Below are 12,504 nucleotides of genomic sequence, written 5' to 3' on the forward strand. Positions count from 1 at the left end.
TGTTCCTAATCTCGAGTCTGTGACTTGGCTTTTGGGACCTGTGACTCCCCAGAAGGGAAAGGTGGAATAATGTGAACACAAATGCATTTTCTCTGGAGTGGCTCTCTAGTTGTCTTAAAAGGGACCTATGACCCGGGAATGTCAAGAAGCATGACTGGCTCTCAGAGGCCCTTTGCTTCCACCACCTTCACTTTTCACTTGAGGCCTGGGCTGGGCTCTGGCATTGATCTGCAGACCCTGAGCAGCAGCCTGTTTCCTGTCTGGTTCTTCTGTTCACCTTCCCCGAGCTGCTGGGCTTCACCTACCCTGCACACTCTCTCTGTGTGCTGCCCTTGGCTGCACCTAACCACTGCTTGGCTTTCCTTACTCCTTTTCACATCCCCGTCCTGGCGTAGAAGGTGTTCCTGTCCTAATTTTCTAAGCGCCTTTACTCTGGTGTGGTTTATCCTAGAGTCTCTAGACTGAATATAGAGAACCACCGGAAGGTTTTCCCTACCCTCGCTCTGTCTGATCAGTGCACCTGGCACGTCCCAGAGCCACTGCCTTCCTTAACGAGTGACACGTTCCCTTCCCATGGAATCGCATCCCTCAAAGGACCAGTAGCATCCTTGTGCCCTGAGGAATCCTGGCACTGTCTTCCCTCCAAAACCCTAAAACTGCCAGATTCCACATTAACATTAGAATACCCACCTCCCTCCTCCCTCCAGTCCTATTATTACAGTCAGCTTCAGTTCATGAGCAGGTTTTACCTTGCTTCAGCCTCACTTTAATAACTTCTCTCTCTCTCTCTCTCTCTCTCTCTCTCTCTCTCTCTCTCTCTCTCTCTCTTAGTCTTCTACATTTCTGGCTAATTTTTCAGTTTTACTATTGGAAAAAATATAGCCAACCCTGATCAAATATGAAAAACGTAAAAGAAGTTGGGCATAGATAAAAGATAAGAAAAAGATAAGAGGACATAGACTTCCAGTGCTTTCTTTTGGTTTGGGCCTCATCTAGGAGAACCCCTTGCATCCCGTGCTCCTTCTGACTTGCTGCCCGAAAGTGTCTGCAATGTGAAGGGGGCACAGCTGGAAAGTAAGCTGAGGGAACTGGCTCTTCAGCCATATGAGCCCCAGTGGACTGACCCCAGCATCATAAATCAAGTTGGCAGTGAGGGTGGATTTGGGGCCCTGAGTAAACTGCTATTCCAGTCCAAAGTTAGCTTGCCACGAGGTCTGCATTCTGAGCCTGCTGACACTTCCTCCGATAGCCTTTGCTGATATACAAACGAGAGAATTCAAGCCCTGCCATATTTAGATCCCTGCTTAAAGTCTGTTCTGAGCTGCTGCATTGCTGTTTCCAGTACACAATCCAGAGCTGAAGAAGTGACCAGCCTGTGGCCTCCTGACTCAGGAAAGCCTGGTCATGGGCAGTGGGCTAGTTCCTGTCCTCAGATAGGAACCGGGACACCAGGGCCCTGCCAGATTCTTTTTTTTTTTTTTTTTTTTCCTGCCAGATTCTTGTACACCCCTTCCCTCCTATTCAGAGGCCAGATTCTTGTACTCCCCTTCCCTCCTATTCTGAGGCCACTTGCAGAAGGGATCATCTGTCCCTTCATTACTGAAAAATAAGTAGCTCTCTTAGGAAACCAAAGCCATCTGGGAGGTTCTAATGTTAGCGTGGAATTTTTCTTTATTCCTCTTTTTTCCCCCCAGCTCTTCCCTAGAGGGAAGACAGTTCCAGGATTCCTCAGGGCACAAGGATGCTACTGGTCCTTTGAGGGATGTGATTCAATGGGAAGGGAATGTGTCACTCGTTAAGGAAAGCAGTGGCTCTGGGATGTGCCAGGTGCACTGATCAGACAGAGAGAGGGTATGTGCACCATCCAGATACCGGATTCCTCCATGTGTTTCTTAATCTAGCACTCCTCCTCTAGAAGAAAGATAATGAAGGCATGCACTGCTGACTCCACAAGAAGCCTTTTTCACAGTTAAGAATCATCAGTGAGACTTTGCAAAGTATTTCAGAGCCTACTGCTACCAGGTATCTCAGCTTAATCTATCTAATGGGCCTGTGGGAGGAGAAAAAATATGATCAGTTGCATATGTGAATAGGGTGTCAACAACAACCTAAACTCATATGTTACAATGGAATTTTCCTCCTGTCACATAGCACATTGAGCTTTCCTGACTTCTAATCCAGCGTCCCTCCACGCACCATACTGCTTTCACGCACCACCGCTCCTTCCCACAGTGTAAGAAACTAAAGCAGCACAAAATGTCGGGACCTGGCTGTGCACCTGTCAGGATGAGTTGTAAGGTCCACAGTGCCCTCAGCCAGCTGAGTCATTTTGCTTTGCATCAAAGGAGTCACCCTAATGTGAGGCCTTGTGGGAAACAAACAAAATGGTTCTGAGTTGTCACCCAGTTTTAGCAGTGTGACAAAAGCAATGCAGAACAAGGCATATGTATCCCACTCAACCCCCCACTTTCCCAGGGCCTTCTTTGTGCCAGGTACTTTGTACTTCATGTCAAATTTAATTAATACTCAGAGCATTTTCATGAAGAAGGTATACTTAGCCCAGGCTACATATGACAAAATCAAGGGGAGAGAGTTAGTTAACATGTCCCAGGTATCACAGCTATCCTCGGTATTCAAGGTTGGCACCCAGGTCTTCTGTCCTTGCTTGTCCTACTAACCCCATGCTATTGTGGCAGGCTCTTAGATCCCGGAACTGCACATTAGAGTCTTCTGGGGACTTTAAAAATGAGTAAGTCAGAACCTCTATGGGTGGGGCCCAGAGAAGAGCACTAGGGAAGAGCTGACAAGCACTCAGTTTCCCCTCTAGCACTGAGAGTATAGCTTGCCTCACCGTCATCCCAGGGCCCAGCATGGCTCTGAGCAAAATCACCTGCTCTTCTTTCCCCATCCCTGCCCTCCAGATGGAGTTGTTCCCTGCAGTTCATCCAGCTTAGGGCTCAGCCACAGTGCAGGGAAGACTGGAGCAGGAGGTGACTGAGCTGAGCAGGCACAGTTGAGCAGGCAGGCTGTGATGTGGGTCTGGGCCAGGGAATGTCACTAGAGGGTGCAGAGGCTGGCAGGCAAGAGAAGATCTAGGGCATAGGAGAGTCTAGCACAGTGATGGATGAATTAGACTTTAATGAAGTAAAGATGACTAGGTTTTAAAGTTAGCGTGGGCAGGGGTTTTATCCTTAACAAAAAGGAGTACGTGAAAAGGAATATTGTGTTTGGGGAGGGAAACTGTGCAGGCTGAGTCTGAGGTGTTATAAGAACTTGCTGTGGAGATGTCCACTGGCAAGTGAAAACTGCTGATGAGAGACAATAGGACTTGCTCAGTTTCCCAAATGCATTAAGATGTGATGCAGACTCTCTGAAGAAGGTGCGAAAGCAAATAGCAAGAACAGTGCACCCAGGTTCCTTTCGAGCATTGAGATAATACTCTTGTGCATGTGTACATCTTGGAAACATTATGCTAAGTGGAAAAAAAAAGGCCACATTTGTATGGTACCATTTAGATGGAGTGTCTACAATAGGCAAATCCATAGAGACAGAAAGTAGATTACTGGTTTCCAGGGCTGGGGAAGAAAAGAGTGGGGAGTGACTGCTAATCGACATGGCATTTCTTTTGGGAGTGATGCAAATGTTCTAAATTGATTATAGTGTTGATTGCCCAGCTCTGTGAATATGCGAAAACTCACTTAAGTAGGTGAATTGTATGGTATGTGAATTATATCTCAATTTGAGCAACATATAAATTGTCATTATTTGGCTAACTGAAAATAAAGTCCAAACCAAAAATGAATTCTATCCAACCTTTAACTCGGGTATACGTGGGCAACTTGGCTCCTTATGCAGAGGAAACACACCTTTTTCTTCAGCTCCCCTTCATAGTTTACCTTAATTTTCAGTGCAAGAAACAAAAACGTGTGAAGTAGGTGTTGGAAGAGCGGTTTAACATATAATTAAATTCTCTATTTAAAGAACCACATTTATTTGCAGGAGAGAAAAGGCCCTTGATTCTTTACTGCCTTGTATGTTCCCTGTGAGAACCATTCTTACTTGGGCCCTGTTTAACATGTGGGTTCTTATATATTTAGGAATTGAAAAAGTGGGAAAGAAAAGGAAAAATGAAACACGGATTCTTCCTTTGGGATTTACACTAAAATGTGAATTTTATCTTGGTCCCCCATTTTTAAACCTGAAAAGTACAGGTGTTTGGACAGTGAGACAAATGTTTGGACGGTGGTCATTGGGTTGTCCTTAGAACACGTTGGAACTGGGTATTGAAAAATATGAGATAACCTGAAACTTAGAAAGGCACAGTCTATCAAGTTAATTTGAAAGGAAAGGATTAACAAAATTAGAAGGTGCTGTTTGAAAATGGACTTAAATGTTTCATGAAAAACATTTGGGAATACTTCAGTTTAGAGATGCTAAATACTATAGCAGTCAGGGAATGTGCTCTCCTTATAAAGTTAAGATGAGCTTGTCTGGCAGCTGATGAAGAACTCAGTCAGCTTCACTCCAGACATAACATTTGGTATTGTCCATACTTTAGTACTCTGTTACTGTTGGCTTAGGTATCTTATGTTGTTGAAAGAAAAAAGGTTGGAAAATCCTCAATTTGCTGGTGAGGTAGGAAAATTCTGTTCATGCACAAACATAGATCTCTCTTCAATCTAAACTTGTATGCAACACCTTCAGTTTGAAGAGAACATTTGTTTAGCATTATTTCCCCAAAACAGTAATATTCTGCATCCATTTCACTAATGTATTTAAAGAAAAGAAGGCTGGAGGAAGTTTTCTACAAATACTGTTCTTAGATCTGAACCGGGAACTAGTTCTTAAAGGCCTCAGTCTCATCGTCTAAGTTATGATTTCACATGGCTTCCTCCATCAATGCCTCAGAGGCAGTGCTGTGCAGGAAACAGGCTGAGGGCCCTGGAGGCTGGCGTGCCAGAGTAGCTGATCCCTGAATAAATCCAGATTTATTCAGTGTTCTGCACAGCCTTGATAGAGTAATCGGCGAGGTAGAGTCCCCCTATTAGGAGAGGTTCTGTTCTCCTGAGAAGCTCTTCCTCACTGGATAGCAACTATCCGAAGATGTTCTGCAAACAGTCATGTATTCACTGCTGGAGCTGGTTTGCTGCCCTGCAGAAGCACGTGCAATGCAAGAAGATATGTGGGTTGTGGATTTTTCTGCTGAGTCAGCACAGAGCACTGCCTGCTAACAGCCAGCTTAAAGAATGCTGAAGTCATGTATCAGTGCACACCAGAACGATTCTTTGTGCCAAAGAAAGGTCAACTAGTCGCTTAAGGGAGAAAGGCACATGCAACTGTTACTGCCTGCTCTTGATTTTCAGTTCCGGGTCGTGGATAGCTTATTTCAAATCCACTGATAGTCTAAAAACGATTTAACCACTTCCCTCACCAAACCTTTCAGTGAAGATGCTAACAAGCAACAAAACTGAAAATATTAATTTCACCTCTCCTCCATACCCTTTATCTGCCTGATGGTGCCAGAAGAGGATTTTGGATGTTCCCCAAATGAAAACTGAGTTTACAAACTGATGGCTCACAGGCCCACCCAGCCATAGAAGATGTGTTTCATTTGGCCTGTACTGTATTTCTAAAAAGTATTTGAATAAGTTGTCAACATCTAAACCTCAGGAAATTCCATATAAGATCTATGTTTCTGGTTTCTCTTACAGTTCTTAAGATCTGGTCATCCTGGGCCCACATTCTCAAGTGATCCTGATGGACTGAGGCAAGTGGCAGGTCTGTCCTCAGGCTAGATTTGGCGCCTGTCCTGACAGCCCCTGTTCCCACTAGCCCACTCATATCACTTTCATAACCTACTAGTCACTGTGGGCATTTGGGTTTGGGACCTCCCCCCCTCCAACCCTCCTAACAAGAGAAGGATCCCAGAAAAGGAAAGATTTTGCTTTCTTCAGATGTCATGGTGACACAGTCCCTATTGGTATGAAATTTGATCTACTAATGAACAATATTATCAGATACATGCCAGAGTCCTGAACACAGGAACAGGTAAAATGAGTTCCATTTAGGATTTCACTTTCGTGTCTAATAAGGAATAAAGACTATTTCAAACAAAGTTGGAGAAGTGTAGGGAAAAGCACACTTAAATGGAAGATGGGTAACCTTATTTTTTACTCAACTCTCCTCCCCCCATGATGATACCAGTTTTCTTACCTGCAGGTGGAAGTTAGTAGCCACCACCTGCCACCTCATTTAGCATTTGTTCACTTAACAACAACTATAGAGAGTGGTTAACATCAAGAGTTTAGAGTTTTACAAACAAGGATATGCACTTGGCACTTCCTTTTTCTCTTCTGTAAAACAAGAATCATAATAATAAACACCTCAGTGTCTGGTGTACTCTGAATACTCAGTCATTGTAAACTTTTATCTATTTTTTTTATTAAGTACAACCTGTTCACCACACTTTGTGTTAGGCCTTAGAAATACGAGATTTTTTTTTTTTTTTTGTAGTTTCATACCAGGCTTCTAAATCTGAGTCCTGGGCATTTAGGGGATCATCCCACTGCTATTTGAGTCAGAGCCATGACCTCCTTCCCAGAGAAGTGTACACACACAGTAGGTTGCATAACATCCTGGGGATTTGGGAGCCACTGATGCCGATCCATGGGGCCTGCTCCATTAGGTCCTCACTGGGTTGGTCACACAGGATGTGGAAGCAGTGATTGTAGAGGAGGTGGTTCTGGAAGACCCAGAGCCACCCACAGGAACGTTAGACAGGGCAGTTCTGTGTGAGGGGCTGAAGTGCACAGAGGTGAAGTGGGCAGTAAGGGGAATTTTAATGAAGACAACATCTCTTTATGTTTTTTAGATAAAGAAGATATTCCTATAAGAACTAATGTAGTTAGAGTTAGCATTGTATATATGTCATGTATATAATAGTGGCTACTCTCGCACATGTTAAGTTATGGAATTATCTTCTTGCCTGTGATCTTTTCACCTCCCCCCCCCTAAATTGTGATTTGTCTTCCTGGATATGGAAACTAATTTCAGTATATATTAGCCAGACCATTGCTTTTGCATAGGGTTGCTGTGGTTTATTGTGCTTTTCCCTGTATTCTAGTCTTTTCCTAGTCTCATCAACCTGAAGTTCCCAATGTACACAGAACCAATTGCACATGGGACCTGATTATCTGCTGGTGACTCAGATGGGGCTCATCACTCTGGGCCACCTCTGCCCCTTAGGTTGGATGCAACACTTCATTATGGTCCCTCCGAAACAAATCCAACTGCAAAGTATTGGGAAAAAGGTAGGTTTTACTGAGGCTTTGGGAGACAGAATGAAAACAGAATTCACTGCATTTCACATCAAAATTCCCATTAGACAACCCTCAACTGCCAAAGCTTTTCCACAGGCTAGCCCCCTCATCTTCCCTCTACTTTAGCCGCCCCCCCACCCCTCCGCCTCTCTTCTCATCTTGTAGCTTGTGCTAATTCAGGGAATGTAGCTCCCGACACTCCTGCAATTCTGCTTCCTCGCTGTGGTTATTTAATATTGCCTTGAATTATGAGAAAGCTTCTGTGCTGAGGAGGATGATTTTGTTTATACCGTGCAACAAGCAGCAAGCTCTCCTTAGTATTCATGTTATTTGTAGTGGGGTTGAAGTTTAAATAGCAAATATATCCTCCTCTCCTCCCCCGCACCAACCACAAATTTCTTTCTTCTTCACTTAATACATTAGAGGCATCCTTGGTGTTAGAACATGTAAACTCATCTCTCATTTTGAACAGCTGTGACGTGTGCCATTGTATACATGCAATATGATGTATTTAGCCATTCCTGGACATTTGCTTTTTTTTCTATTACAAACAATGCTGCAATCAAACTATTGCACACTTGTGTGACTATGTCTGTAGGATACATTCCTGGAATTGATGTTTCTGTGTCATAAATATGTGCATTATAACATTCAGTAGATATTGCTGTCCAGAAATTTATCTTTTAACCAACTGTATAAAAGAGATTCTGTTTCAGTTTTTCATAAAATTACCTCATTTTATATGTTTATTTATTTATGTTCCACCTTGATTTGGGAAGGGTTTAAGATGGCAGGCAAGAAAATGTAAATTAGAAGTAGATAGGAAAGGAAAGTGGAAAATAGAGATGAAGACATAAAATGGACTGGTGAGTAAGGTTATAAAAATCCATGCAGATTCATTCTATCCCCAGGCAACCCTCAGGTTTGGCACTAAGCTTTCCAGCAGTGCAAAGAGGGGAAACTGATCCAATATGGGATCCATGACTGAAAACAAAGCCATGGTGGCCTCATATACAGGACATTGTACAGTGAGACAGTGTCTTAGCAGTGTGACTTCATGTGAGCCCCATAGCATCCCTTTATCTGCCCCCCCCCTTTTTTTATTTTTTTTATTTTTTATTTTTTTTACCTAAAACATGTTGCCCAAGAGCAGAGGCCTGTCTTTAAGCGCACATGTGCTGATTATGTCAGGCGGTGAGCAGCCTGGCCAAGACTGATAAACCAACCCTTGCCTCCTAATGTGGCCAGATAGATAGCAGGGTGTTCAGAGCAGGCATCGTCACTTGAACATACAGACTTTCCTTTCTCCTAGAAGCTTCTGAGAATGACCTTGGGGGATGGGACTGGAAGCAAATCCAGGCCAGTGTCTGTAAGCCAGGTCAGGAAAACAGTCCTGAAGGGGCATTCCCAGGTAGGACGTGTGGGCTGCCTGCTTGATGAGCAGGCAGAGGGCCAAATGGATATGCTCTCCAGGCTGCCCAGGGCTGGGGACAAGGACCTCCAAAGGGAACCAGGGGCTAGGGGCCACCTGTGCAAATTGAAGATGCCAAAGAATGGACTCCCGAAGTGGTCTGGGGCACTGCAGCTCTGGATCTTGGAGAAAGAGATAGGAGTGAGCTGAGTAAGCTGAGCTGGGTGGGGAGACTGGGCAAATCAGCCACCACAGGTGTGGAGCTGGCAGAGAGCAGGTGGAGGATGTGACGAGGTCTAGACAGAGAGAAAGGAGAGTCAGCTTTGCATAAATCCCCAAGGGACAGAGTCCCACGGCAGAGGGGCAGATGGTTCTGCAAGGAAACTCTGACCCAAAGCAGGGGGAGTAGAACTGGACACCAAGCAGTGGAGGCGCTATAAGAGAGAGCTGGACTTGGACCTGCATTTGACAGCAGGGCAAATGGCAAGAAAGAGAGGGACTCCAAGGGTCAGGGCTGACAGAATATAAAACAGAAGTGATTGAGTCACATAGATTTTTGTCCCCAAGCCCCACTAAGCTGTGGATAATGTTACCCACAAGGTACCCACACTGTGATATGGACATCCAGACACGTCCTACTGAGGACTTACTGAGAATGTATCATGAGCAGAGGGGGGGGGGGGGGCGGGGGAGGAGGGAGTAAAGAACAGCCCATGAATATAGAAGGGGAAATATCTTCCTTTGTCATTCCCTGGATGGCAAAATAAAAGACAGTAAGGGAAAGTTAACCAAGGGGAAGAAAAAGAGAGGGGGAAAAAAAAAAAAGATAGTGGAAACCTGATTGAAGGAGGGTTTTTTTTTTTTGCGTATCAGCCTTGGAAGCCACAAAAGAGAGGGTTGTAAGAACAGCAGGCAGCTCCAAAGGAAGTAAAAGAAACTATTGGGACAGGCCTATTGGGAAGATAGTATGGCACGGGGAGGAAAGGAGGTACATTTTCCATTTAGAGAAGTTAGATCAATTAAATTCCTTAGGTGCATCCATGAAGGTTTGAGTTTTGAATCATCATGAGTTTTAGCCAGAATAGATGTTCTGGGTTTTAACTTTACTCACTTAGACCCAGATCCACTATTTAAAAGCCTACTTGCCCTTCACATCAGTCTACTATTAGACTACTTTTGCTGCTATACCTGGGAGAATGGCTTTCTCATCCCCATGTTCTGCATCTCTCCAGGTTGGTAATAAGAGCTTCCCAAGGTGTCTGGCTTATTGCATTAAGGAATGTAACTGATGAGGAAATATGACCCCAGCTTAGGTTCTGGTATCATTCCAGTACAATTTTACCAGAATATTATACAAGTGAAAACATAATTTGAACTTACATATGGGGAAACACAAAAATGTAATAGTAAACTTTCAGTGTTAGAATCTAGAATAGATTTAAGAATGAATGTTAGCTAGATGTCTTCAGCTCTCATGTGTAACTTAAATAGCTTCTCATTAAGACTTGTAAGTCAGGCAAAAATTAATTTATTAGATACATAGAAAACCCCAAAGACTCCATCAAAAAACTACTAGACCTAATAAATGTAGCAGGATACAAAATTAATACCCAGAAATCTATGGCCTTTTTATACACCAATAATGAACTCACAGAAATAGAAACAAAACAAAAAAATCCCATTTACCATTGCACCAAAAAAATTAAGATACCTAGGGATAAACTTAACTAAGGATGTAAAAAACCTGTACTCAGAAAACTACAGGACATTGAAAAAAGAGGTAGAGGAAGACATAAACAAATGGAAGAACATACCATGTTCATGGATTGGTAGAGTCAACATTATTAAAATGTCCATACTACCCAAAGCAATCTACAGATTCAGTGCAATCCCCATTAAAATACCAACAGCATATTTCAAAGATCTAGAACAAACTCTCCAAAACTTCATCTGGAATAAAAAAAAAAGACCCTGAATAGCCAACAGCAATCTTGATAAAGAAGAACAAAGTAGGAGGGATCACAATACCAGATATCAAGATATATTACCAAGCCACGGTTCTCAAAACTGCCTGGTACTGGCACAAGAACAGACATGTAGACCAATGGAACAGAACAGAGAACCCAGAAATCGACCCAAGCCATTATGCTCAATTAATATTTGACAAAGGAGGCAAGAGCATACGATGGAGTCAAGACAGTCTCTTCAATAAATGGTGCTGGGAAATTTGGTCAGATACATGCAAAAAAACCGAAACTAAACCACCAACTTACACCATACACAAAAACAAACTCAAAATGGCTAAAGGACTTAAATGTAAGACGGGAAACCATAAAAATCCTACAAGACTCCATAGGCAGCAAAATAGCAGACATATGTTGTAGCAATATCTTTACAGACACAGCTCCTAGGGCAAGAAAGACTAAGGAGAAAATAAACAAATGGGACTACATCAAAATCAAAAGCTTCTGCACAGCGAAAGAAACCATCAACAAAACAACAAGAAAGCTCACTGCAGGGAGAATATATTTGCCAATGATATTTCCGATAAGGGTTTAATCTCCAAAATTTACAGAGAACTCAAAAGGAAGATAAACGATCCAATCAAAAAATGTGCAAAGGATCTAAATAGACACTTTTCAAAAGAGGAAATACAGAAGGCCAAGAGACATATGAAAACATGCTCAAAGTCACTAATCATCCTAGAGATGAAAATCAAAACAACAATGAGATACCATTTCAACCTGTCAGAATGGCTATCATCAACAAATCAACAAGTGCTGGAGAGGATGTGGAGAAAAAGGAACCCTCCTGCACTGCTGGTGGGAATGCAGACTGGTGCAGCCACTGTGGAAAACAGTATGGAGTTTCCTCAAAAAGTTAAAAATGGAACTCCCATTTGACCCAGTTAATCCCACTTCTAGGACTGTATCCCAAGACATCAGAAACACCAATCAGAAAGGATATATGTACCCCTATGTTCATAGCAGCACAATTTACCATAGCTAAGATTTGGAAACAACCTAAGTGCCCATCAGCAGATGAGTGGATTAAAAAACATCTACACAATGGAATATTATGCCGCTATAAAAAAGAAGGAACTTTTACCATTTGCAACAGCATGGATGGAACTGGAGAGCATTATGCTAAGCGAAATAAGCCAGTCAGAGAAAGATAAATATCACATGATCTCACTCATATGTGGGATATAATCAACATAATTTGATGAGTAAGAATAGATCCAGAGACAAATGGTGGGGGGGGGGGGCGGTTAGAGAGCAACCAAAGGACCTGTATGCATACATATTAGCATAACCAATGGACAGATACTGGGGCAGTGGGGGCTTGCCCACTGTGGGAATGGCTGGGGGTGAGGGTGGGGGAGGGGTCAATTGGGGAAAAAGGAGACATATGTAAAACTTTAGACAATAAAAAAATATTTAAAAATTAATTTATTAGAATAAAGTAATGCTCAGATGTGACAGAATATGTGAAAGTTAATAAATGGTGCATAGGTTATATTAAGAGACCTATTTTCTTATTTTCTCAATAGCCACAGTTTTCATCAATTTAATGTGGTAATCTGAAATCTTGGTTAGGATTCTCTGAAATCTGTTTTAAAATGAGTTCATGAGATAAGCACTGTTAAAAAGACACCACCTTTGATCAATGTAATGATTTTGATTTGAAACCCCCATGTAAGATTCTTAATCATTTCCTTGGTAACAGAGGTTTGAACAAAATACAAGGGCAAGGGTATTATAAAAAGGTTAC

At 42.7% G+C, this 12,504-nt stretch overlaps 1 protein-coding gene across 3 annotated transcripts in view; it reads left to right on the forward strand.

The window, feature by feature from the left end:
- MARCHF3 (membrane associated ring-CH-type finger 3) overlaps nt 1-12,504 on the forward strand; it is a 144,793-nt gene that overhangs the window by 39,340 nt on the left and 92,949 nt on the right. Inside the window, exon 1 of one of the 3 annotated variants that reach the window (XM_059693732.1) lies at nt 1,916-2,022. The exons of the other annotated variants lie outside the window; for them this stretch is intronic. The gene's annotated coding sequence lies outside the window, so the exon portion shown is untranslated. Of the gene's footprint in view, nt 1-1,915; nt 2,023-12,504 lie in introns of those variants that run through there. 3 annotated transcript variants of the gene reach the window in all.

The sequence above is a fragment of the Myotis daubentonii genome, chromosome 4 (genome assembly GCF_963259705.1).
Source record: "Myotis daubentonii chromosome 4, mMyoDau2.1, whole genome shotgun sequence".
In the NCBI taxonomy this organism is placed as follows: domain Eukaryota; kingdom Metazoa; phylum Chordata; class Mammalia; order Chiroptera; family Vespertilionidae; genus Myotis; species Myotis daubentonii.